General features: G+C 47.6%; 1 pseudogene; it reads left to right on the top strand.

Moving 5' to 3' along the window:
• The first annotated feature begins 7,897 nt into the window (after window positions 1-7,897).
• On the top strand, window positions 7,898-9,811 carry LOC116903957 (annotated as a pseudogene).
• Window positions 9,812-24,120: the final 14,309 nt, after the last annotated feature.

Below are 24,120 nucleotides of genomic sequence, written 5' to 3' on the forward strand. Positions count from 1 at the left end.
TGGGAACTGAACTCAGGACCTCTAGAAGAGCAGTCAGTGCTCTTAACCACTGAGCCATCTCTCCAGCCCTAATTTTCATTTTCAACCGCTGAGCATGTTTAAGAATGTTTCCATAGCACATCCTGAGAGACTTGGCGCCTAGACCTGACTGGGCGATCAGTGGAACAAAGGGCAGTTACCACAGAAGGACAGACTCCTGTGCACACGGGAAAGCTGAGGCGAGTGACTTGTGCTTAAGGATGGAGCCGCACCCACTACTGCAACACCCCCTCCCCCACACCAGCCTTCTGGAGGTTGTGTACGGCAGAGGCAGTGACGCTAGCTAGGCTCAGTAGGTCTCAGTAGGAGCAGTTCCAGCTAATAACCATCCCACCCAGGAGGCGAGAACTACCATTGCTAGTTTTTGCATACCCGGCCGACGGACATTCCCACTCAGGCTAAGGGAAGGTTTTCCCGGTTCCCAGCCTGCCCCACGTGGGAAAGGCTTTGCCGTTTTTCTAATGGGTCGGAGGCATTGGTTCTTGACAAGGCTATGCCCGTGTCAACAGTACATAACCACTCAAAGCGTGCTCTGCTCCTCACAGAGGTTTAGCAGAGGATGGAGATCCACTATGAATGTCAACGGGACCATCCCACGGGCTAGAGTCCCAGGTTTAATAAATAATGGTGGGAGGGTTACACAAACATGAAGACCGAACACCCATACACATAAAAGAAATCCTTTTGAATTTTTAACAGGGACAGAAGAGAAAGCAAGGCAAGGGCCAGCAATCCTCTCTCTCTCTCTGACTCTGGGTTACAGACTTAATATATCCACTTAGTGCATGCATTCTGCCCAGACCAAGGATGACAGACTGCAGCCTGAAACTGAGCCAAAACAAATCCTTCCTCAAGTTGCTTCTTAAAGCTGCTCATCACAGCAACAAGAGAGTGACACATCTGAGAAGGACCACAGTCATCTAACCTACATTGCCATGCGTTATTTTTAGACAAGATCTTCTCCTCTCTTCTTTTGTTTTCATTTTTTTTCTTTGTTTTTGTTTTCGAGACAGGATTTCTCTGTGTAGCCCTGGTGTCCTGGAACTCAATTTGCAGACCAGGCTGGCCTTGAACTCACAGAGATCCACCTGCCTCTGCCTTTGAGTACACTACCAAACCTGAAAGACAGGATTTTTTTTTTTTTACGCAGAGGCCCCAGATGGCCTTGAATTCCCTATTCAGCCAAATCTGGCCTCAAATTCTGGATCTTTCTTCTCCATGAGCTTTGGGAGCACTGGGATTGTAAGAAGTACCACCACACCCAGATAGTGTTTCCAGAGTTTCTCTGCGGAGCCCAGGCTGTCCTGAAACTTGCTCTGAAAATCAGGCTGGCCTTAAATTCTTAGAGGTCTGCCTGCCTCTGCCTCCAGAGTGATGCAATTAAAGGAGTTAGTCACCAGTGCCTGATCCAATTGTTAATCTTTACTGTGGCTGAGTTATAAATTTTGTCATAGTTATGTATGTATGAGGGAAAAGGCATATAGTGAGGCCTAGTGGCACAGCATAGATAATGAGTCTAGTTACTTTCAAGAATGGCACAGGAAGGTTGAAAGGTCAAGACCCGCCTGGGAAACTGTCTCCAAATAAAAATAGAAGGGTGGGCAGCGCTCTCCTTTAGCCCCAACACTTACAGACAGAGGCAGGATGGTCTCTGAGGTCAGCCAAAACTATTTAATGAGAACCTGTCTCCCGAAAAACTGATACAACAAACTTTCGTTCTACTGCAGCTTCATTTAAAAAAATTTTTTTTCTATTTTAAAGTAATGTGCACGTGTGTTTCTGTGTCCAGTATACTGAGATGCTAGTGCCCAAGGAGGCCAGATCCCTTGGAGCTGGAGGTACAGGAAGTTGTGAGTGGCCTGATATGGGTTCTGAGAATCAAACTTTGCATCCTCTGCAAGAGCAAACCTGTTCTTATCGTTGACCCAGCCCTACTGCAGCCTCTTTTTTTGTTTTTTAAAGACTTCAGCAGACTCCAGGGTGACCTCAAACTCACTATGTAGCAGAGAGTGACCTTGACCTGATTTTCCTGCTGGGCCTCCAAAGAGTAGGGTTGTAGGTGTTAGCACAACCGTCTTTGGTAGGTGTTTTGTTTTGTTTGGATCTGGGATTTCCTCTGTACTGGGCAATCTTCTGTCTCATCCTGAGGGCTGGAATTACTGTTGTGTGCCCTTGTGCCCATGTCCATTGTGGCTTCTCTTTTACACCCAGCAAGGTTGGATAGGTGGAAAGGACACTGACCTTTAGAGCCCTCCCTTAGTCTCACATTTCTGACTGAACACCAATCCCTGGCAAGTGTAGGGGACAGTGATTTGGACAGCCAAAGGGAGGTACTTGAGCCTTACTCCTGTAGGAAAGAGGGCTGGAGGACAGAGCCAGGCCAGCCAGGAGGGAAACTTCAGGGCTCCCTGCGAGAGCTGACAATGTGCTCTGCATTGGCTAAAGCCCACCCTTTGGTACAGATGGAAGGGGAAACTACACCCCTGAATGACAGACATTCTACCACGGAGCTCAGTGTCCAGCCCTGGAATCTTTGAGTTCTTGTTTATCTCTACACCAATAGCCCATGATCCTCTTGCCCCTTAGACAATAGTGTTGTTTGTTTTGTTTGTTTGATCGTTTTGGTTTTTCCAGATAGGGTGTCTCAGTGTGGCCCTGGTTGGCCTGGAACTCTTCAGGTAGACTAGACTGGCCTCCAACTCATTGGCCTCCAGACCACTGGGATTAAAGTTGGCACCACTCCCGCCTGCAGCCTAGTCTCGAATCTTAGGATTACAAACTAGAGGCACCATGGCAGCTCTTTCCTTGTGCTTTCATCAGGAGACATTCTTTCTCCTTGTTAGGACTTGATAATACTTTTTAAAACTACTTCACGAAAGTCATATTTGGCCTTGAAGGTACAGGCCTTTAATCCCAGCAACAGAGGCAGAGGCAGGAAGATCTCTCAGTTCCAGGCCAGCCCTGGTCTACAAAGTGAGTTCCAGGAAAGTCAGGCTCCACAGAGAAACCCTATCTTGAAAAGAGAAAAAAAAAATTCACATTTGAATGAAAAAAAGAAAGAAAGAAACACAAAGGCCATGACTGTCCAAAGGTGTGGCAGAGAAGGCTTATTGCAGAATCATCTGGAAGGGTTCAGAGTGAACTTGATCCTGAGGCAGGCTGTATGTGGACAGGGGCTGGGGTGAGGGGAGAGCCAGGAGAGTAAAGGGTAGACAAAAGGGGCAGGAAACCAAAACGACTGGAGCACACATAGAGGAGGGGAACTGGGGGAAGAGCAGCCCAGCCCTGAGCTGCAGAAGTTCAGGGTAGGGGGACTGGTATGACAGCCAAATCCCGGAACATCCTGAGGGATGCTGGGAAAACCTGGTGGCCAGTTTTGATTTGATATGTTAAATAAACACCACTTCAGTTAGCCCTTTGTCCTTGGGGTGAGGACTGTCTGCAGAAGTGTTACTGTTACATCTTTGTAATGATGCTTTTGATAATGTCGACCTTGGAGTTTTCTGATCCACAACAGAGAGGAAGAAAGTCAGAGATAGCTTTAAATTAATGATTAGTTAAACAAAGTAGTTTGGTATATGTGACAATGAGAGAAGGGTCAGGGTTGATCCCAGAACTGAGGAGGCAGATGCAACAGAATGACAATCTGCAGAACAAAATGCATACATGTATACATCATACATACATACATCATACATACACACATATACCATACATACATATATATATATATATCACGTGTACACCTATATTATACATATACATGCATAATACATACAAACATACATTGGACCTGCTGATAATCCCAGGCTGCCTGGATTACAGAGTGAATTCCAAACCGCTTTGGCAGTTTAGTGAGACACTGCCTTGCAAAAATAAAATAATAATAGAATAAAAAGCACGAAGCAAGCAAATCTTGGTGAGTTTGAGGCCGGCTTGGTCCACATAGTTAATTCCAGACCAGGCAGGACTACGTACTCTATCTCAAAGAAGCAAATTAGCTAGGTCTGGTGGCACATGCCTTTAATGCCAGCACTCTGGAGGCAAAAGCAGGTAGGAGACCAGCCTGGTCTACCTACCAAGTACTAGGTGTGTCAGGGCTCTTATCTTGAGATTCTGGCTCAAAATAAATTTTGTTGAGGAAAGAAAAAAAAAAAGAGGGTTGGGAATGGTAAAAGATTCAACTAGGCCACGGTACCAACAACAACAGCAAAAAGACAAGCAAGCCAGAGAAGCCTAGGGTGGTGGCTCAGAATATAGAGTTAGTTGCTCAAGCACGAGGGCCTCAGTTTGGATCCCCAGCAAGCACTTAAAAAGGCCCAGGGGTTGGGGATTAGCTCAGTCAGTGCTTGCCCTAGCAAGCACAAGGTCCTGAGTCCCCAGCTCGAAAAATAGAAAAAAAAAAAAAAAAAAAAAAAGTGGCCCAGTGAATTTCCACATCCCAGACATGGGGCTTTGGAGATGGGAAACATGGGCTTCCTGGCCGGCCAGTCTAGCTGAAGCCCAGGAGCTCAAGTTCAGCGATCGACTATCTCAGGAAATAAGCTAGAAAGAGACTGAGGAACACAGGTGACATTGATGGGTGACCTGAATTAGGGAGGGATGTGGGTGGGGGATAGGGGTGGGACAGGGGGGAACTCAGCCAAATCAAATAGATAGGACTGGAGCCTCCTGCGGACAAAACCAACTTTCCTCAGAAGCATAACAGAATGCCGGCTGCCCACAGAACATCCCTAGATGTTGCAAAGTCACTATGTCTGCTTTCTACAGAGCATTTCCTAAACCACAACACCCCTGCTGGGGATGGGGATTCAGAGATTGGGCAACATTTGGAGGACCAGCACATTGTTGTCTGTGGCCTGAAGCAGTTGCCATTCTCTAACTATAGTTTTGGCGCCTGGTGTCCCCCCTCCCTTCACACCCACTCCTTGGAAACGCAGGGCAGGGGATTGAGTCACTTGGTGTAGGAGGCCCGCCTTCTACACACCCCACTACCAAACTCAGAAAGCTTCCGTGCCTGCTCCTCCGTTGTGTAAGGACAAATCACTATAGCAGCCCATTGCATACATTTCCTGTGGGTGTTTCTCCCTTGAAACCGTAACAGATAAAGGAAAGGTCAGTACCGGTGCTAACTAGCTGACATACCCCACGCTTCAGCAGCTGGGGCTCACTGACAAGCTAGGGAGTGTCCTCCTCTGTCTCCACTTAATTTCCTCCCTCCGTTTTTTTTTTTGTTTTTTTTTTTTTTTTTTTTCTACAGGCTTTAGCGGATGTAGCTCAAGTTGTCCCCAGACTCATGCTCCACCGGCTTCCACTTCCTCAGCTGAAGCGCAGGAACTTCCGGTGCCAGCACCAACTTCACAGAGTTCTCCCAGCCGTGCTCCTAAGAGGTGACAAGTATTGATTTTATGCCTGTCTTGAAGTACTGAAGCCTTCTGAGCTGGTAAGGTGTTGTCTTTGTTTGAGACAGGTTTCATGTAGCCCAGGCTGGACCCAACTTTCTATGTAGATGAGGATGACCATGACACCATGATTTTTTTTTGGGGGGGTGCGTGTTGAGACAGAGTTTCTCTGTGTAACCCTGGCTTACTCTGTAGACCTGGCTGTCCTGGAACTCAGAGACCTGCCTGCCTCTGCCTCCCAAGGGCTAGGATCAAAGGTGTGCAATACCATAGCTGGTATGGCTTCCACTCTGCTAACTTTTAATTTTTTTCTTTTTTTTTTTTTTTTTTTTTTCGAGCTGGGGACCAACAGGGCCTTGCACTTGCTAGGCAAGCGCTCTACCACTGAGCTAAATCCCCAACCCCTTCACTAACTTTTAAAAAAGAGTATTCAGTTGTATATTTTTCTAGATTGTTGTATCATAGCCTTATGATTAAGTTGTGTGTCAGTGTGTTCTAGAGGGAGGCTAAGGCTACAGAGTAGAGAGATGGACTGGGAGTTTAGAGAACCTGCAGAGGACCTCAGTTCAGTTCCCAACACCCATACACCCATGTAGTGGCTCACAACCATCTGTAGTTCTGGCTCCAGAGGACCCAATGGCCTTTGCTGGCCTCTGTGGGCACCAAGCATACACACATGGTACACAAATATATATGAGGCAAAATACTCATATGCATAAAATAAGTAATCCCCTTTTAAGCTCTAGAAGGCTGTATGGAAGCATGTTAACAGTGGTTTTGCACTACTCTTCCTCTGGAATCCTCAGACAAACTTCAAAACAGCTCTTTCTCCTTCACTTGTTGTCTAAACTCAGGGGCCTCCTTGCAGCTAACTCATTTGCAGGTCATTTGTGTACCCTGCAGGGATAAACTGCTTCTCTTGACTCCTAAAGGTCTCCAGTGGCCCTTACAAACAGGCAGTGCACCTAGCTACCAGCAGAGTCTGGGGAACAGGGTAGTCTTCTGAGAAGTTCTCACTCTCTTCTGAAGACTTGGGGAAAATATTACCAAAGATCATGAGCTATGGACTGTTGCTGTCCTTATGCATGAGACTCATCAGTGTTTCTGTGCTTCCATATACAAAGAGCAGTTTTGGAAAACAATAAGGGTATACAAAACTAAAATCAAGTTGAATATAAGGGTGTCTGACTTTAATCCCAGCCGGTGATGGATCTCTAAGTTTGAGTCCATCATGGTCTACAAAGCGAGTTCCAGGACAACCAGGGCTACACAGAGAAACCCTGTCTCAAAAACACCGAAAAGAGAAGAGAACGAAAATCCCTCCAGCTATTTAGGAGGCTGACACAGTAGGACTGCAAGGCTGAGGACAGCCTGGCAAACAAACAAAAATCTCAAGGGGGAAATAAAAGGAGAGCAGACAAAGAAAACAGGAAGGAACAAAGCTCGAATCATAGAAACATAAAAGGCAAGCTAAAGTGGCAGAGGTGTAAGTCCGTGGCAGAAGCCTTGCCTTGCAAGCCTTTCCCACCTCTAGAACAGTAATGGGACCACCCTGAATAATGAACAACAATAAATATAATTTAAAACATACTACTTGTTCCTGGAATGTTTTTATTTTGACACATGGGGATGAACTACCTGTGAAATGTTCAAAAACTTGTCCCTGTCGCCCACCCACTCAAGGCCTGAACCAGGCTTTCAGTCCGTACAAGTTAACTCTTACATGACCCATGCACCGGGAAGTTTGTGTTCCAGGAACTCAGAGGCGTCATGAGATCAGATAGCTGTACTCAAAGGGAGCAAACGACCTCCTCCACCCTGTAACCAGAGTTCCGAGAAAAGCCACAAAGAACATCTGTGGGACCCCAGATATCCCTTTTGCCCGCTCAAAACTTGCTTAAGTTTTGAATAAGCTCGGGGACCAATCATGTATCGCCCCGCCATCCTTTTCCCGCTCCTTATCCAAAACCCTATATAAACTCTGTGCTTTTGTGGTTCGGGGCCAATCCCTCTGCCTCCTGCGAGAGGTACGTATTGACCCAGAGCTCTGCCCGAATACAGCTTGTTGCTTTTTGCATCGAACTCAGTCTCTTGTCATTCTTGGGCGCCGCTCCTTCCCGAATTGAGTGAGGCTGAGGAAGCCGGACTGAACATTTGGGGGCTCGTCCGGGATTCGAGCGAACGCCCCATGTGACAGAGACTCTCTGGAAGTTCGGAAGCTGTTTCAGTTTTATGTGTTCAGTGTGTTGCTTTTGTGTCCTCAGTGTTGTGGTGTTAGTCTTGAGTGTTGTTATTGGTGGCCTTCTTCTGTGGTATTTTCTGGGACGACCATAGAGGGGCTCCAGGTAGGAGCCAAGGAGCAGCTGCCCAGGGGACCATGAGGACGCCGGTGGCTGCGGGGAGCGGACTCGCAGGCTGTGGCCCTGGAGGGACGCCTCTGGGAGGATTGGGGAGACATGGAATCCTCCCCGTGGGGTGACGTGGAATCCGCCCCAGATGAGAGGGAAGACGTGGAATCCTTCCCTAAGGAACAAGGCGTGTGGGAGACGTGGAATCCTCCTACTTCGGTCCTTTTTGTGCCTCGAGAGGAGCGTCTGCTCCTCGTCGGAAAGACTCACGAGTGAAGTTGCTTTCAGTTTCTTGTTTGAGCGCCGCCCCCAAGGCTTTGTCTCGGCGCCTTAGTGTTTTTGTCTCTCCTAGTTATTTTGTCTTGTTTTCTGTATTTTGAGGCGGGGATGGGACAAAAGGTATCCACCCGCTTTCCCTCACCCTGGATCATTGGGCCGAAGTGAAAACTAGAGCCCACAATTTGTCGGTGGAGGTCAGGAAGGGACCATGGCAGACTTTCTGTACCTCTGAATGGCCGACTTTTGAGGTAGGATGACCCACTATAGGAACTTTTGATATAGCCACCATTAGCAACGTCAAGGCCATAGTATTTCAAGAGGGGCCGGAGAACACCCTGACCAACAACCTTACATTCTGGTCTGGGAGGATTTGGCCTTGAATCCTCCACTGTGGGTCAGACCCCGGGTAAGAAACTGGAACCCAGGGTACTGGCCGCCCGAGAGGCAGGTGATAACAAGAAAAGTAGAGACCCTGAGTCCCACAGAGGGACCCTCAGCCCCTCCACCCAAGATTTACCCCAAGATTGAGGAGCTGCCCGATTGGCCAGCTCCCATGCCTCCCCCATACCCCCAGGGCCTCGATGATGCTGGTGCCAGTGCCCTGGCAAGGGGACTGGCGGTGGCTGGAACCCACAGCAGGAGGGCTCAGAACCCTGAAGGGCCTGACTCGCCCACCACCCTCCCGTTGCGGTCGTTTGGGCCACCTGTGGGCCCCCCTAGGATCCAACCCTTACAGTATTGGCCTTTTTCATCAGCTGATCTTTATAACTGGAAGACTATCCCTCTCTCTCTGAGAACCCAGCCGGCCTTACAAGCCTTCTGGAATCCCTCATGTTTTCCCACCAGCCTACGTGGGATGACTGCCAGCAATTGTTACAGGTCCTTTTCACTACTGAAGAGGAGGAGAGGATCTTGCTGGAAGCCAGGAAAAATGTCCCCAGGTATGAAGGCGTACCTACCCACCTCCCCAATGAGACTGATGCCGGATTTCCCCTGAACCGCCCGAACTGGGACTACAACACAGCCAAAGGTAGGGAGCAGTCAACCGTCTGTCGCCGGGCTCTGGTAGCAGGTCTCAAAGGGGCAGCACGGTACCCCACTAATTTGTCCAAGGTAAGAGAGGTGATGCAGGGGCCTGCTGAGCCCCCTTCAGTGTTTCTTGAGTGCCTGATGGAGGCCTACAGAAGGTATACCCCATTTGACCCCACGGCCAAGAGTCAGGCGACAGCGGTAGCCATGGCCTTTATAGGTCAGTCGGCCCCTGATATTAGAAAGAAACTCCAGAGAATAGAGAGACTGCAGGATTATACCCTGCAGGACTTAGTAAAGGAAGCGGAGAAAGTGTATCATAGGAGAGAGACAGGAAGAAAGGATGGAGAGAGAAAAGAGAGAGAGAGAAAAAAGAGAAGACAAAAGGGACAGAGAAAGAGACAGGAGATTGACCAAGATCCTGGCGGCTGTAGTGGAGGATAAGAGAGAGAGAGTTAGACAGAGAGGGTACCTGGGCAACAAAGGAAGAGAAGAAAGAGGCCAGTAGCCTACCTATCTAAGAAATTGGACCCAGTGGCTTCGGGATGGCCATCTTGCCTAAAGGCGATTGCCGAAGTGGCTGTCTTAGTAAAAGACTCTGACAAGTTGACTCGAGGCCAGAGAGTCACGGTTGTGGCCCCGCATGCCCTGGAAAGCATAATCCGGCAGCCCCCAGATCACTGGATGACCAGTGCCTCCATGACCCACTATTAGAACTTGTTATTGACAGATCGAGTGGCCTTTGCCCCCGCCAGCCATTCTGAACCCTGCCACCTTGCTACCAGAAGCAGAGGAATGAGCTCCCATCCATGATTGCCAAGACATACTGGCAGAAGAAACCAGCACCCGGAAGGACTTGACTGACCAGCCATGGCCGGGGTGCCCTAACTGGTTCACGGACGGTAGCAGTTTCATGGTGGAGGGTAAGAGGATGGCTGGGGCAGCGGTGGTAGATGGGAAAAGGACTGTCTGGGCTAGCAGCCTGCCGGAGGGCACCTCTGCTCCAAGAGCTTTGCGGCTGGCCAGCAGGAACTGTGTCAATATCTATATGGACAGCTGTTATGCCTTTGCCACTGCCCATGTACATGGAGCCATCTACAAACAGAGGGGGCTATTGATGTCGGGGGGAAAAGGAGATCAAAAATAAAGAGGAAATCATAAGTCTTCTCGAGGCCATCCATTTACCCAAGAAGGTAGCCATCATCCACTGCCCTGGACATCAGAAAGGTACAGATTACATAGCAAAGGGCAATCGTATGGCTGACGAGGCTGCCAAATGAGCGGCTCAGGGCCCAATGGTTCTGGTTGCTCGACCACGAAAATATTGGGACCTGGAGGCCATCTTCCTGGAGACCACCGAAAGGTTTCAGTATACTCCAGAAGACCTAGATAAAATCAAGAAAAAGGTTGGGCCCTGTCTAGAGAAGACACCAGGGATTAAGACCAGCCCTGATGGACACATGATCCTGCCCAGCAAAGAAGTTATCATTATGTACAAAATCTCCATCAACTAACCCATCTGGGCTCAAAGAAACTAAAGGAACTTGTCCAAGGCTCTGATTACTACATCCTGGATTTGCCCGAGGTTCTACAGAAAGTAGCGTCCGAGTGTCAGGCCTGTGCCTTCACTAATGCAGGCCACCACCATAAGGTAACCGGGACCAGGCTAAGGGGAGATAGGCCAGGAGCTTACTGGGAAGTAGACTTCACAGAGGTAAAACCAGCCAAATATGGATATTTTCTTCAAGAGTCTAAAAGCCTCCTCTTCTTAGGGAAAGTTTCAGTTTGGAAAAAAATAGCTACAGAACACTGTCAAAAAAAAAAAAAAAACAAAAAACTGTAAAAGCAATGAGAAGCAAATGTGAAGTGGAAACTCATCATTTCTACTGGGATGTTGGCTCTCCTTGGTCCTGGCCATACTTGGCAGAAGCCCTGTTTCCATGGCTAAATTCTTGTGGGTTGTTTTGTTTTGTTTTCCTTTGTTTTGTTTTGCTTTGTTTTGTTTTGCTTTGCTTTGTTTTGTTTTGTTTTAATTTCAACACAGAGGTTCTCTGTGTAGCCCTGGCTTTCCTGGAACTTGCTCTATAAACCAGCCTGGCCTTGAACTCAGAGATCCAACTGAGTGTTGGGATTAAAGATGGGCACCACCACAGCCCAGCGATGGTTAAGTTCTTGTAATCATGGCTTTTTTTCTGCGGACATGCACACTGGGAAAACATGTTCCTTTTATGTGCCTCTAGATTTTTTAAAAACTCTGACATTGAAGACATTCAGTGTTTCTCCTGTTTTGTCTTTTTTTATTTTCCCATTTGTGTGTGTGTGTGTGTGTGTGTGTGTGTGTGTGTGTAGGCCAGGGATCAGTGTTGGGTGTCTTCTCATGTCTCCTGCCTTATTTTTTAAGACAGATTCTCTCACTGAGCAGTCTGGCCAGCAAACCCATGGGCTCTGCTGTGTGTGCTCCACAAAGTGCTGGAGTTACGGATGTGTCCAGTCAGGCCTGGCTTTTGTGTGCTGCTGTGGCATCCACACCTGGCAGGCACTTTGCTGACCTAGCCATCTCACCATGCTCAGTCCTCCTTTATACATGAATAAAATAATGGTGGGTGTAAATGTCACCTCTTCCTTGTCCAGTCCCCTACTGATGGACATCTAAGATGATTTGGCTACTAAGAATTAAGCCACAATAACATGGATGTGCAGGAATCTGTGTTCTAGGCTGACTTTCATGCCTTTTGGGTTTATTATACGTAGGGAACATAGGAAAGTCTCAGTGACTGACGTCCTGAGTGGATGTATCATAGACATGGGCACAGCCACAACACAGATCCATGCCCGGAACCCACGGGAAAGTGGAAAAGCCTTCTTTGGACGGAGCTCAGAAGGATGAAGCAATGAAGAACAAAATGTGAAGTGGAAACTCATCATTTCTACTGGGATGCTGGCTCTCCTTGGTTCCGGGCATACTTGGCAGAAGCTCTGGTTCCATGGGTAAATTCTTCCCAGTCCAAGGTCCAGGGATTGACCAGCACGTACACAAACTTCTAGGAAGCCAGCCTACAGGGACCTGGTGCTGAGACTCGCAAACTCCTCCCCTGAAGGTAATAAACAGGCTGAGGCAGGGGCAGTAGGTGACAGTCCCTTAGGTGCACACTCTCTCCTGACTCCAGCTTTCCTGTACATGTGTCTGTGTGCGTTGCCTGCTTTATTACCTGGCCATCCCTAGTGAGGGATCCAGGGTCTGAGCCAAGAGGGTTTCGGCAATTATCCTCAGCAATTATGTAGCTGGGGCATGAATTTAGTTTTTCAGGGACCTCCACACTGATTTCCACAGTAAGTGCACTAACTTACATCCCACCAACACCGCTACATTTGTTGTTTTTCTCCATAACTGTCTTAGTTAGGGTTGCTGTTGCTGTGATGAAACACCGTGACCAAAGCAAGTCGGGGAGGAAAGGGTTATTTGATTTATGTTTTCACAGCGCTGTTCATCATGGGATAAACAGTCAGGACAGGAACCCAAGCAGGGCAGGAGCCTGGTGGCAGAGCCGATGCAGAGGCCATGGAGGGTGCTGCTTACTGGCTTGCTCCTTGTGCCTTACTCAGCCTGCTTTCTTACAGAACCCAGGGCCACCGTCCCAGGGGAGGCACCGCCTCCCATCAATCACTAATTAAGAAAATGCCTTACAGCTGGGTGTTATGGAGGCCTTTTCTCAGCTAAGGTTCCTTCCTCTCAGATGACTCCAGCTTGTGTCCAAGTGACATAAAACCAGCCAGCACAGGGACAGACAGTCGGACTCGCTCTGTCTGGTTCACATTTCTCTAATGGCTATGGGAATATTTTTTCCTATACAGTCATTTTTTTTTCCTTTGAAAATATTTATTTTTATTTTATGTGTATAGGCCTTTTGCCTGCATGTATGTTTGTACTCCGTGTGTGTGGCTGGTGCCTTGGGAGACCAGAAGAGCACATTAGATCCCCTGGAACCAGAGTTAGGGATCACGCTGAGCCAACATGTGGGCGTTGGGAATTGAACCTGGGTCCTCTGGAAGAGCAGCCAGTAATCTTCCGTGCTGAGCTGTCTCTGCAGCCCCTACTCATTTACTTTTAAAAGTAGCCACCTTTCCGGGTGAGCATGTAGCTCTACATTACAGCACGTACCCAAGCATATGCAGGGCCCTGGGTTTAGCCCCAGCACCAAGAAACAAAAACAGGAACCAAACAAAATCCCCAGAAAATAAGCTTGGGTTTGATGAGAAGTCTAGAGGCAGAGGCAGGAAGATCTCTGTATTTCTTTCTAAGTATTATTGTTCAGGTGCAGTTGGATGCCAGCCTGGTCTACGTAGGGAGTTCCAGGACAGCCAGGCTACATAATAAAAATACACATACACAAACCAAACCGAACAATAACACTGGAAAGGAAATGTGACACTTAAGCTGGCTACAGTAATCTCATACTCAGGAGGCTGAGTCTAGAGGACTGTTAAGACTAAGGCCGGCCTACATTGCATAGTGAGCTCCAGGCTTTCAAGGGCCACAGAGTGAGACCTTGTTTCAAAACCCACCTGTGCCTGTTTTTGTCTACTTCAAGCAAACTAAAGTCATTTGGGAAGAGGGAGCCCCAACTGAGGAATTGCCGTCATCAGGTGGGCCTATGAGCAGGCATTTTCTTGACTAATGGTTGATATGGGAGGGCCCAGCCCACGGTGGGTGGTGCCCAGGGCAGGTGTTCCTGGGCTGTATGAGAAAACAAGCTGCCCACGCCAGTCCAAAAAGCTGAGGGATGAGCTGGACATTATATTTTCTTCTTTTCTTTCTTTCTTTTTACTTTTGCTGTTTGAAACAGGGTCTTAGGTTTCAGATTGCCTGTAGCCTGGGCCTTAAACTCATGAACAAGCAGAGGGTGTCTTTGTACTCCTGGCCTTCTTACTTCCCTAGTTACCTCCCTAGAGAGCTGGAGTCAGAGGAGTGCCCTGCACCTTGCTATGTTTTCAGAAATAATACAAGTTCTAATCAACTTCAAGTTCAAGGCCAGCCTCGGCTACAAACCAAGTTCAACAGAGGCCAGATTTTGCGATCCTGAGACCCTATTTGATGTATTTCTTTCTAAGTATTATTGTTCAGGTGCTGATTGAACTCAAAACCTTAAGAATGCTAAGTGCATTCTCTACCATTAGAGTCTTTCCAGATTCTATTTACTTCTCTAAGAGACACAGATGCATTGGCTAAGATAGCCAGCCTATAAGTTCTGATCCTCCTGCCTCAGCCTCTTGTGCTGTTTTCCTACCTTATCACTTTGATCCAGCAAAACCCAGGTCCTTGCTACTGTTCCCAGGTACTTGGAGGTGGGCTGAGCAGGGGTAGAGAGCTAGGGATCTCGGGGCTTCCCCAGGCTCTGCACAGGAGGGAATTGTGGACCAGGCCCTATCTGGAATGGCGCCTGGGAGTTTCCACGGTGACAGTAAACAAGCCTCAGCCTCCTCAGCTACAACTGCGGAGTTCCTCCTCTAGGTGCTCTGAGAGCTGGCGAGGTTCCGGGTGTGACTAGGAGCACGGAGACAGAGAGCCCGAGGTGAGGGCCGCTAACCCGGTGGGCTGAGGACTGTGCCCATGGGATGTTGAACCGCAGGCGTGGGATTTGTAGCCCTGCTGAGTCCTGGCAGAGGGAGAAGTAATTGGCCCCAGCGAGACAACAGTGTGTTTGCCCTGGAGAAAGGAGAGGAGGAAAACTAGGAGAAACCTATCCTGAGGAGGTCTAGCAGACACACTATGCCCAGAGACCTATGGCTGTGTAAGGACTTGGAGGGCAAGATGGCTGCACTTATCCCTCAGGATACCTTCAAGGGAATTAAACAGCAGCGGGAGCAAACTCTTCATAAGTTCACAGTCCTGTGCTTTCCCTCGGCTGCTTATGGGAGGGTGGCCCCATCAGAATGCTGGGTGTTCTAACTCCGCATTACTCCTGTGAGACCAGGTCTCAAAGATTGAACTTGAAGCTTGCAGTTTTCTCGCAGCTGGCTGACCAGCGTGCTCCAGGGATCTGCTTGTCACTGGTCCCAAAGCTGTAGAACCACACACAGCTTCTAAAGGGGTACCTGGGATTGGAACTCAGGTCCTCTTGCTTGCATAGCAACTGGTCTTCCCAGTGAACCATCCCCAGCCTATAAGATGTTGTTGTTGTTGGCCTTGTTCTGTTTTAGACAACACACGTTTGCACAAGGCTGTGAAAAATTTGTCCTCTTGGCCAGGCATGGTGGCCCATGTCTTTGGGTCCATCACTGGGGAGGCAGAGACCCGTGGATTTGAGTTGGAGGCCAGACTAATGTACCCAGTGAAGTCCAGGACAGCCAGGAGTCCATTGGGAAACCCTGTTTCAAAAAAGAAAACCAAAATAACCAACCGACACCCTCACCTTGTCATCCTACCTCTGCCCCAGAGATGTGTTTATCATGTGAATGCTTTCTGCCTGCGTGTATGCATAGGCACATGTGGTGTCCAGTGCCTGAGGAGGTCAGAAGAGGCTGTCAGATGGTTGTGAACCACCTTGTGGGTGCAGGGAATTGAAAGTGGGGATCCTCAGCCTCCTCCAGCTTCATCTTTCCCATTATTCCCCTGAGGGGATGCTTTCAAATCTTTGAACTTTCTTTTACAATGTTTTATTTCTAAGCTAGAAATAATGGTGCACACCAGGGTTTACAGCACTCCTGGGGCTCCTGTGGGAGGATCTGGAGTTTCTGTCTATCCTGGGCTACATAATGAGCTTGCGGCCAGCCTGAGCTACATAGAGAGACTCTGTCTTCACAAACCAAGCCCTGGAACTGGAGAGAGCTCCATGGTTAGTTCTTGACCTGTCCCATCAGATCGCTAGCACCCACCATGGGCTGCTGAGAGGCATCCAACTCCAGCTGCAGGGGCTCTCGTTCACCTCTCTGGGCTCCTGGGGCACATACACACAGAGACACATTAAAAAAAACCTCCTAAAACAAAATCCCAGGGCTGGCGGGATGATAGCTCACCTGGTAAAGGCACTTGTGGCCAAGATGGACCAACCACCTGCGTTTGATCCTCAGAACCAATATGGTAGATAGAAGGAGACTTCTGTAAACCTTTGGCCTTCATATGTGCTTGATTGATGGCCCATGGCCCTTCCCCACACCAGATAAATAAAATATTTTTAAAGTGCAAAAGAAGAAGTGATAAATAAATAGGAAAAATCCCCAAATTTATTACTCACTTTACTCCAATACGAGCAATTTTCTTTGTGCACTTTTCACCAACTCCTGGGTTCTTTTCTGTTTTCTGGATTTTTTTTTTTTTTTTTGAGCTGGGGACCAAACCCAGGGCTTTTGCGCTTGCTAGGCAAGCACTCTACTACTGAGCTAAATCCCCAACCCCTCTTTTCTGTTTTTAATGTCTATTGGGGGCCCCAGAGAGGTGACTCTGTGGTTAAGAGCACTGACCGCTCTTCCAGAGGTCCTGAGTTCAAATCCCAGCAACCACATGGTGGCTCACAACCATCTGTAATGAGATCTGATGTCCTATACTGGTGTGTCTGCAGACAGCTACAGTGCACTTATATAATAAATAATTAATCTGTAAAAAATAAAAATAAAAAAAAAAGAGCTTGCACTGCTCCTTCAAAGAAGCTGAGTTCAATTCCCAGCAACATGTCAGGTGCCTGTAACTCAAGTTCTAGGCCAGAACCTCTGCCCAGACATACACATAACTAAAGATAAAACATGCTTTGGATATGCTTCATTGAATACTTTCTTTTTGGGACAGGATCTTGCACTTTATCCCTGACTTGTCTGGAAGAAGAACGTACCTGTCCTCCCTCTCCTGAGCGACAGGGCTACAGGCATGCAGGAGTATGGCTGGCCTGCTAAGGTTGTTGTATACATTACGTTGGGCTCACTAATTTCCTTGGCCTCCTCGTTTTTTTCTGTTGTATGAATGCAGGGTGGCATAAAATGAGTTGCCTGGGAGAAACTTTTTTGTATCTCCCTGATGTTGCAACATCAAGGCTGATAAAGGCTCCTCCCAGGAGGCCTTCCCCTGCCTGCCTTCCGAAGCCTGTGCAGAACTGATAACCCTCCCTAAGAAGAGGGATGGGTGCCCGGACAGTGGAGGCAGTGGAGCTGGGATGGCCTGAAGGCTTACTAAGAGAGCTGGGAGCAGCAGTCATGGCTAGAGAGAGCCCATGTTCCTGCTTCACAGCTGAAGAAGTCCTGGCAGCCTCACAGGAGGTCCCAACAATTCATGCCTGGTTTCCCACCCCTATTTGGGGGTACTCAAAGCTCGGCTGGGGGAGCCTCCTCCCTCAGCTCCCAGAGCAGATCGTGCACAGCCAGTGCTTCTAACTAAAGAGGACCTGGTGCTCCTCCCCAGGATTCTGATGTCTGCTCTCTCTTTGCTGCTAGGCTCTCAAGTAGCCCAGCTTGTCACCAGTGCCAAGTTTCCAAGCTCAGAGAGAGATGGCAACTGCCGTTTAACTGTTGAAGAAATTTCGGGGGGTCTGGGAGCCTCTCATAGCGATGTCCCTGATGGATAGGTGATGCTGGACCCCGCCCCTCTTCTCCAAGCCCTCTGGGTCCTGAGTGATAGTGGGCTTGAAGGCTCACACTCTGGCTCCAAACTGCATTCTCAGCTGAGAGAGGTAGCCTGAGTTGTCATCACTGAGTTTTATGGAAAGAGCCAGACACAGGGTGTCTGTCAACTAAAGAAACAGCTAAACAACTTAAGAGAGGCCAGGGCAGGAAGAGAAGAAAGAAAAAAGAACAGAAGACAAGAAAGCTGGGAACTTATAAGACCTAAGTGGCCAAGTCAGAACCTGCAGGTGCTGGTCCCAACCAAGTTCCAGAGAGCCTACCTCCCTACCGGGCCGCTGTAATGCTGATGGCTGCCAAGGGTCAAGGGTCGTAGTAAGGAAAGTCTGCACGGAGATGGTAACATTGTCCTAACAGCAGCGTTTCTGCCTGCCTGCTATTCATGTCTGCAGCTGCCAGGTGCTGAGCGGAACGGAAACTGTGGCGGCTCGCATTCACTCCCTACCGGCCCCTTCCCTCCCACTCCTGCTCAGGTGGAGCCGAACAGCACACCTGTAACCCCAGCATTTAGAAGACTGAGGCAGGAGGTTGCAATTTTGAGAATTGACTGGGCTATGTAATGAGAGCTTGCCCCTATGCCACCAAAGTAAGCGAAGGCAAAACTTCCGGCTGTAGTTGTAGTTTCCAGAGTGTGGGGCCCGGCTTTAATCCCAGCACCCAGGAGGCAGAGGCAGGCAGAGCTCGTGAGTTCAAGGCCAGCCTGGTCTACAGAGTGAGTGCCAGGATAGCCAGGGCCACACAGACAACAACAATGAATAGATGGAGCAGACATCACTTCGTGGTCGCACACATTCTCTCTTGCAGAGTTTTTATTTTATGAATATGAGTATTTTATATGCACGTATGATTGCTCACCATCTGTGTTTCTGGTACCAGGAGAGGTTGCCAGAGGGCATCTCATCCCCTGGATCTGGAGTTACAGATGATTGGGAGCCACTGTGTGGGTTCTGGGAACCAAGCTGAGGTCCTCTGCAAGAACAACAAATGCTCTTAACTGCTGAGAGCTAGCGCTTGTGCTCCCCCCACCCCCCCGTTTATATGTGTCTGTCTATGTGTGAGGGGAACAGAAGAGGGTGCCCTCTATCACCCTCCACCTGTTCTTTGGATCAGGGTCTTCCCCCTCCCTTCCCCCATCTTTTTTTTAACCCAAATAACCTTCTGTCTTTGCTCCACTGGCGGCTGGGATTACAGGCATGCTCAGGACACCCAGTTTGTTAGATGGGTCCTGGTCTTAACCACCAAGCCATCTCTCCAACCCCTAGTAAGTTTGGTTTTGTTGGAGATGAAGTTTTGCTTGTGCCCAGGTGGTCGCAGAAGGCATTAACCCCTGCCTCTGGCTGGGCTTACTGGGGCCCCTCCCACACCTGGTTCTGTAATCTTTATTGGATGCTGGATTTTTATTTTTTTTAATTCCTATACATCTTCAACTTTCTTTGGGGACTATATAAGTTCCTTGAACAGGGCACGATCTATTTGGTCCTCCTCTCCTTACACGATTTGTTAGACAGGTCTGTGACATTGCTTCATCTTAGGCTAATTATTCCACCAATGGCCATGGTTTTCATACATGTATGTACTGATCAATCAGTAAATTTTCTGCCGTGACCTGAGTGGGCATGTAGCTCAACAATAGATGTCATGACTTTTGGGGGTGTCTTTTGTTTGTATGTGGTTTTTGTTTTGGTTGTTGTTGTCGTCTTTCTTTCTTTCTTTCTGATAAGATTTATTGGGGAATGGAGGGGAGTGAGGAAGAAAAGAGGTAGAGGTAGACAGATGGAAGCAGAGCCACGAGGACAGAGAGGCCAGAGGGAACATGTGGGGGCAGAGAGAGAGAGAGTGAGTTTGTGTTGTTTTTCAAGACAGGAGCTCTCTCTGTAGTCCTGGCTGTACTGGAACTCACTCTGTAGACCAGGCTGGCCTCAAACTCAGAAATCCACCTGACTCTGCCTCCTGAGTGCTGGGATTAAAAGGGTTCACCAGCACACCCTGAGGTGTTTTAAATTTCTATTCATTAAAAAGAAAATGCTCGGGGCTGGAGACATGGCTTGGCGGTTAAGAGCACTGACTGCTCTTCCAGAGGTCCTGAGTTCAAATCCCAGCAACCACATGGTGGCTCACAACCATCTGTAATGGGATCCGATGCCCTCTTCTGGTGTGTCTGAAGACAGCCATAGTGTACTATGATAAATAAATAAATAATAAAAAATTTTTAAAAATGCTCTGATGTCAGTGGTTGGCCTTGACACTCCCTTGTAGCTGATGATAGCTGACCCTGAGCTCCTGAATTCCCTACCTGTATCTCTCAAGGACTGAGACCACAGGCCTGAGCTACTGCTCCCATTACCAATACAAATTGTAGAATGCTTCTGCGCTGCAGATCTGTGGACCTCGCTCACCGACTTTCTCCCATGCAAGTGTGTGGGCTCTAAAGTCCACAGTCTGTGTCGGGGAGTCGTCCAAGCCGCAGCTCCCAGTAGCCTAGGGAGCATAGTGTTTCCGCCTCTCAAGGCCTTGAGCTGGGACACGGGTGAGCTCATCTTTGTTCCCTGCCTCCAAAGGATACTCTTTGCTGCCTGGTATCTAGACTCTTTGAAACAAATTTTCCTTATATTTCTCCCATTTTCAAAAGTCCTTTCAGAAAATAGGGTTAATCGGTTGCAGATTCTCAACCCAGTTTCTGCAGAAGCGGAGAACTGAAAGTATCAAGCGTTCATTTCATCTTGATCTGAATTCTGTGTCAGGAAGCTTATGAAATGGTCTGAAGACAGAGGGGCGTGGTGGCACCTGCCTTTGTCCCCAGCACCGAGGAGGCAGAGGGTGGATCTGAGTTCAAGACCAGCCCGGGTCACAGAGTAAACTTTCAGGACAGCTAGGACTAACCACATGGAGACTCACTGTCTCAAAAAATTAAAAGAAAGAAAGAAAGAAAGAAAGAAAGAAAGAAAGAAAGAAAGAAAGAAAGAGAGAGAGAAAGAAAGAAAAGAAAAAAGAAAGAAAGAAAGAGAGAGAGAAAGAAAAAGAAAGAAAGAAAGAAAAGAAAAAAGAAAGAAAAGAAAAAAAGAAAAAAGCGGAGGAAAGCTTCTTTGGAACATAAGTCAAACAGACTTAAAATGGATTGGTATTAAAGCTAGCGACACACGTAAGCAGCATTTAGTCAGAATAGCCCACACTGTGAAGCCAGTTTTGTAAGAAACCCCCCTTACCTCAGTCTAACTCTGTATAGGTAGCCAGGCAACTGCAATCCGCTGCTTCACAAAAGAGGGGCTCACTAGACGCTTGTAAAATCCTCCTTTTTCATTGTCTTTCGGCATTTTGGATGCCTTAAGAGGTCTTTCGACGTCATCTATGGTCTACAGACTTCGTTTGCTAATCTACATTATAAAGTTTTATACTGTGTTCTAGTGAGGACATGTGAAAAGCATGTGCCTTTGAAAAATTAAAGCTATTAGATCCACTTTTTTTTTTTTTTTTTTTCGAGCTGGGGACCCAACTGCCTTTTTTTTTTTTTTCGAGCTGGGGACCGAACTCAGGGCCTTTTAAAATCCCCAACCCCTAGATCCATACTCTTTTAAAAATTGATGATTTCTACTTTTCACTAATAATTGCGTGACAGGTCTGTCTGTACACATGTGTCTTGTTACACATTGTATGTGAATACACATTGTTACTATTGCTGTGAAGAACATGCAAAGGCAACTTAATGCAGAAACAGTTTATTGGGTGCTTACATTTCCAGAGAGTAAGTGACTCTTTAGAACTATATTTGTTTTTTTGATTTTCTGGGTGTGTGTGTGTGTGTGTGTGTGTGTGTGTGTGTGTGTGTGTGTGTGTGTGTAGCCTGGCTGTCCTGAACTAGCTTTGTAGTTTGGTAGCTTTTGTAGTATGGGTCCATAGATCCATCTGCTTCTGGCTCTGGAGTGCTGGGGTTAAAGGCTTGTCATGCACCACTACTGCCTGGCTTTAGAGCTGATTTTATAAGATTATTAGATAAATGTGGTGGTACAGAACTTTAATCCCAGCATTTGGGAGGTGGTTGCAGGAGAATCATGAGTTTGGATTTATCCTGGCTTCATTTTAAAACACTGTCTAGCCAGGCATGGTAGCACACACCTTTAATCCTAGCACTCCGGAGGCAGAGGCAGACAGATCTCTGTGAATTCAAGGCCATCCTGGACTATAAAATCTGTTCTAGGTAGCTGGGTCACTTACACAGAGAAACTGTCAGAAAAAAACTACAAAAAAAAAAAAACAAAAAAAAAAAAAAAAAAAAAAAAAAAAAAAAAAAAAAAAAAAAAAAAAAAAGGGGGGGCCCAAGAAGGGAAAGGCCCGGGAAACAAAAGCCCCTGATGGGCCCCCCCCCCCCAAAAAAAAAAAAAAAAAAAGAAAAAGAAGAAAATGACACGACTCAATTTTTTCCCTTGGAGGGGGGTGCAGTTTAATTCACTTGATAGACCGGGCTGGCCTTGCCTCCTCCCCTAAACTAAACCAGACTTAGTCATGCTCATGGCTTTGATTTATTACACTATAGGGATGCAAACCAGAATCAGTAAGAGGGAAAAGTATGTATGAGGTGCAAGTCTGAGGAAAACCAGTTGCAAAACTCTGTGGTGGTAAAATCCGATCATGATCCCAGCACTTTCGTAAGTGGAGGCAGGAGGATCAGAAGCTGGAGGCAGTTTGAGATGGGGGGGAAATGAGGGAGAGGGGAGAGAAACAACCAAAAAAAGAAACAAGGTGAAACAGAAAATAAAATCAAATATAAGCGTCCTAGAGCTGCCCCAACCCCACCCTAGAGGTGTCACATGGGCTCACATGTGCTGGGGCAACAACTGGAAACTTGTTTAAGTGTTGCCTCCTGGAGGAGCGCACCTGAAGCCAGTAGTCTAAGGTTTTCTCATTGGAGTTAGTCCAATAGGCATAGAGTATCGGTGTCATTGACAGAGTCAATGAGTTTCCACACACCCAGAAGGAGAACAGGTCTCTTGTAGCTGTAAGGAGCAACTTAAGGGAGAAAGGGCTTAATTTAGCTCACAGTTCAAGCCCACAGTGGGCAGTCACAGGGAGGCAGATAATCATGTTAGACCTACAGTAATTAAGCAGAGAGTACTGGATGGGTATGCATGATCAACTTTTCAGACGGGGTTTCTCTGTGTAGCCTTGGCTGTCCTTGAATTCTGACGGTAGACCAGGCTGGCCTCGAACTCATAGATCTGCCTGCTTCAGTCTCCTGTGTGCTGGGATTACAGGTGTGTGGTGACCAGCCTGGCCTATTGCATCAGCATATTTTGTGGGCTGACCTAGGGGAAGTACTTCCCCAGGCAGCTGCTTTTGAGGAACAGGAACCCTTTCAGCTTAAGCTGTCTTCCTATAACAAATTGGTTTGGTCTGTATTCATGGACTATGAAAAGCCCAGAACTGTGAGCTAGAAAAAAAAAAAATCCCCACCTAAAGTTGACTTTGTTGCAATATTTTATCAAAACAAAAGGAAGGAAGGAGCAGCTAGCTATTCAGCATAACCCACACTGCTTGCATAATGTATGCACACTGAATCAATCACCTTTATTATTTAGGGTAAGTTTTATATCAGTTAGGGCACCAGTCCACGCACATACTACCTAAGCTCCCAAAGGCCAGCCAAGGGCTCCCCTTGTAAGTAGAGCTTTCTAAACAGTATCTCTCTCAGGCCTACACACACACACACACACACACACACACACACACACACACACACACACACACACACACACACACACACACCCTGTGTCTGTATAGGCCAGTGGATTGGACTCAGTTAGCTGTCCCGAAGGCCTCCAGGGATCCTCCTGCCTCTGCTGGCCCCACACGGAGATTACGGGTGTGCACTACTTTCTCATCTTTTATCGAGTGAGGGGGCTGAGGGGCCTAACTCGAGCTTCCTACTTGCACAGCAAGTACTTTTAAGAACTGAGCAGTCTCCTGAGCCCTAAATTTGCAATTTTTAATTCTCTTAGGGAAAAACATATAAATGGCATAAACATAATTTTCCGTGTATTTCGTCTTCCACTTCGTGAGTGCTAGGCTTTCCCAGCTCTAGCTCATGACTGCTACTTTTAAAGGGGGCCTACAGCAATCTTTTGGACGCATTTATGGTGCTAGAAGCTATGTATGCCATAGTATATGGTATATGGTATATGGTATATAGTATATAGTATATAGTATGGTTTCAATGCAGGTTCAGGCAGGTGCTGGGTGTCAAGGGTTCAGCAGTTGTCTGTCACCACAGCCGTTTATCACTGAGGCAAGTTCACAAACCCATGTTTCTGTCTCTGTGAATTTGGTAATACATTTACAACCACCACCAACACCACACAAATAAGTGGTGTGCCTGGTCACTGCTCATCTGGGTTTAGCACAAGTGTTTGTAGACTGAAGAGTTAACA

Source organism: Rattus rattus, chromosome 6, assembly GCF_011064425.1.
Source record: "Rattus rattus isolate New Zealand chromosome 6, Rrattus_CSIRO_v1, whole genome shotgun sequence".
In the NCBI taxonomy this organism is placed as follows: Eukaryota; Metazoa; Chordata; class Mammalia; order Rodentia; family Muridae; genus Rattus; species Rattus rattus.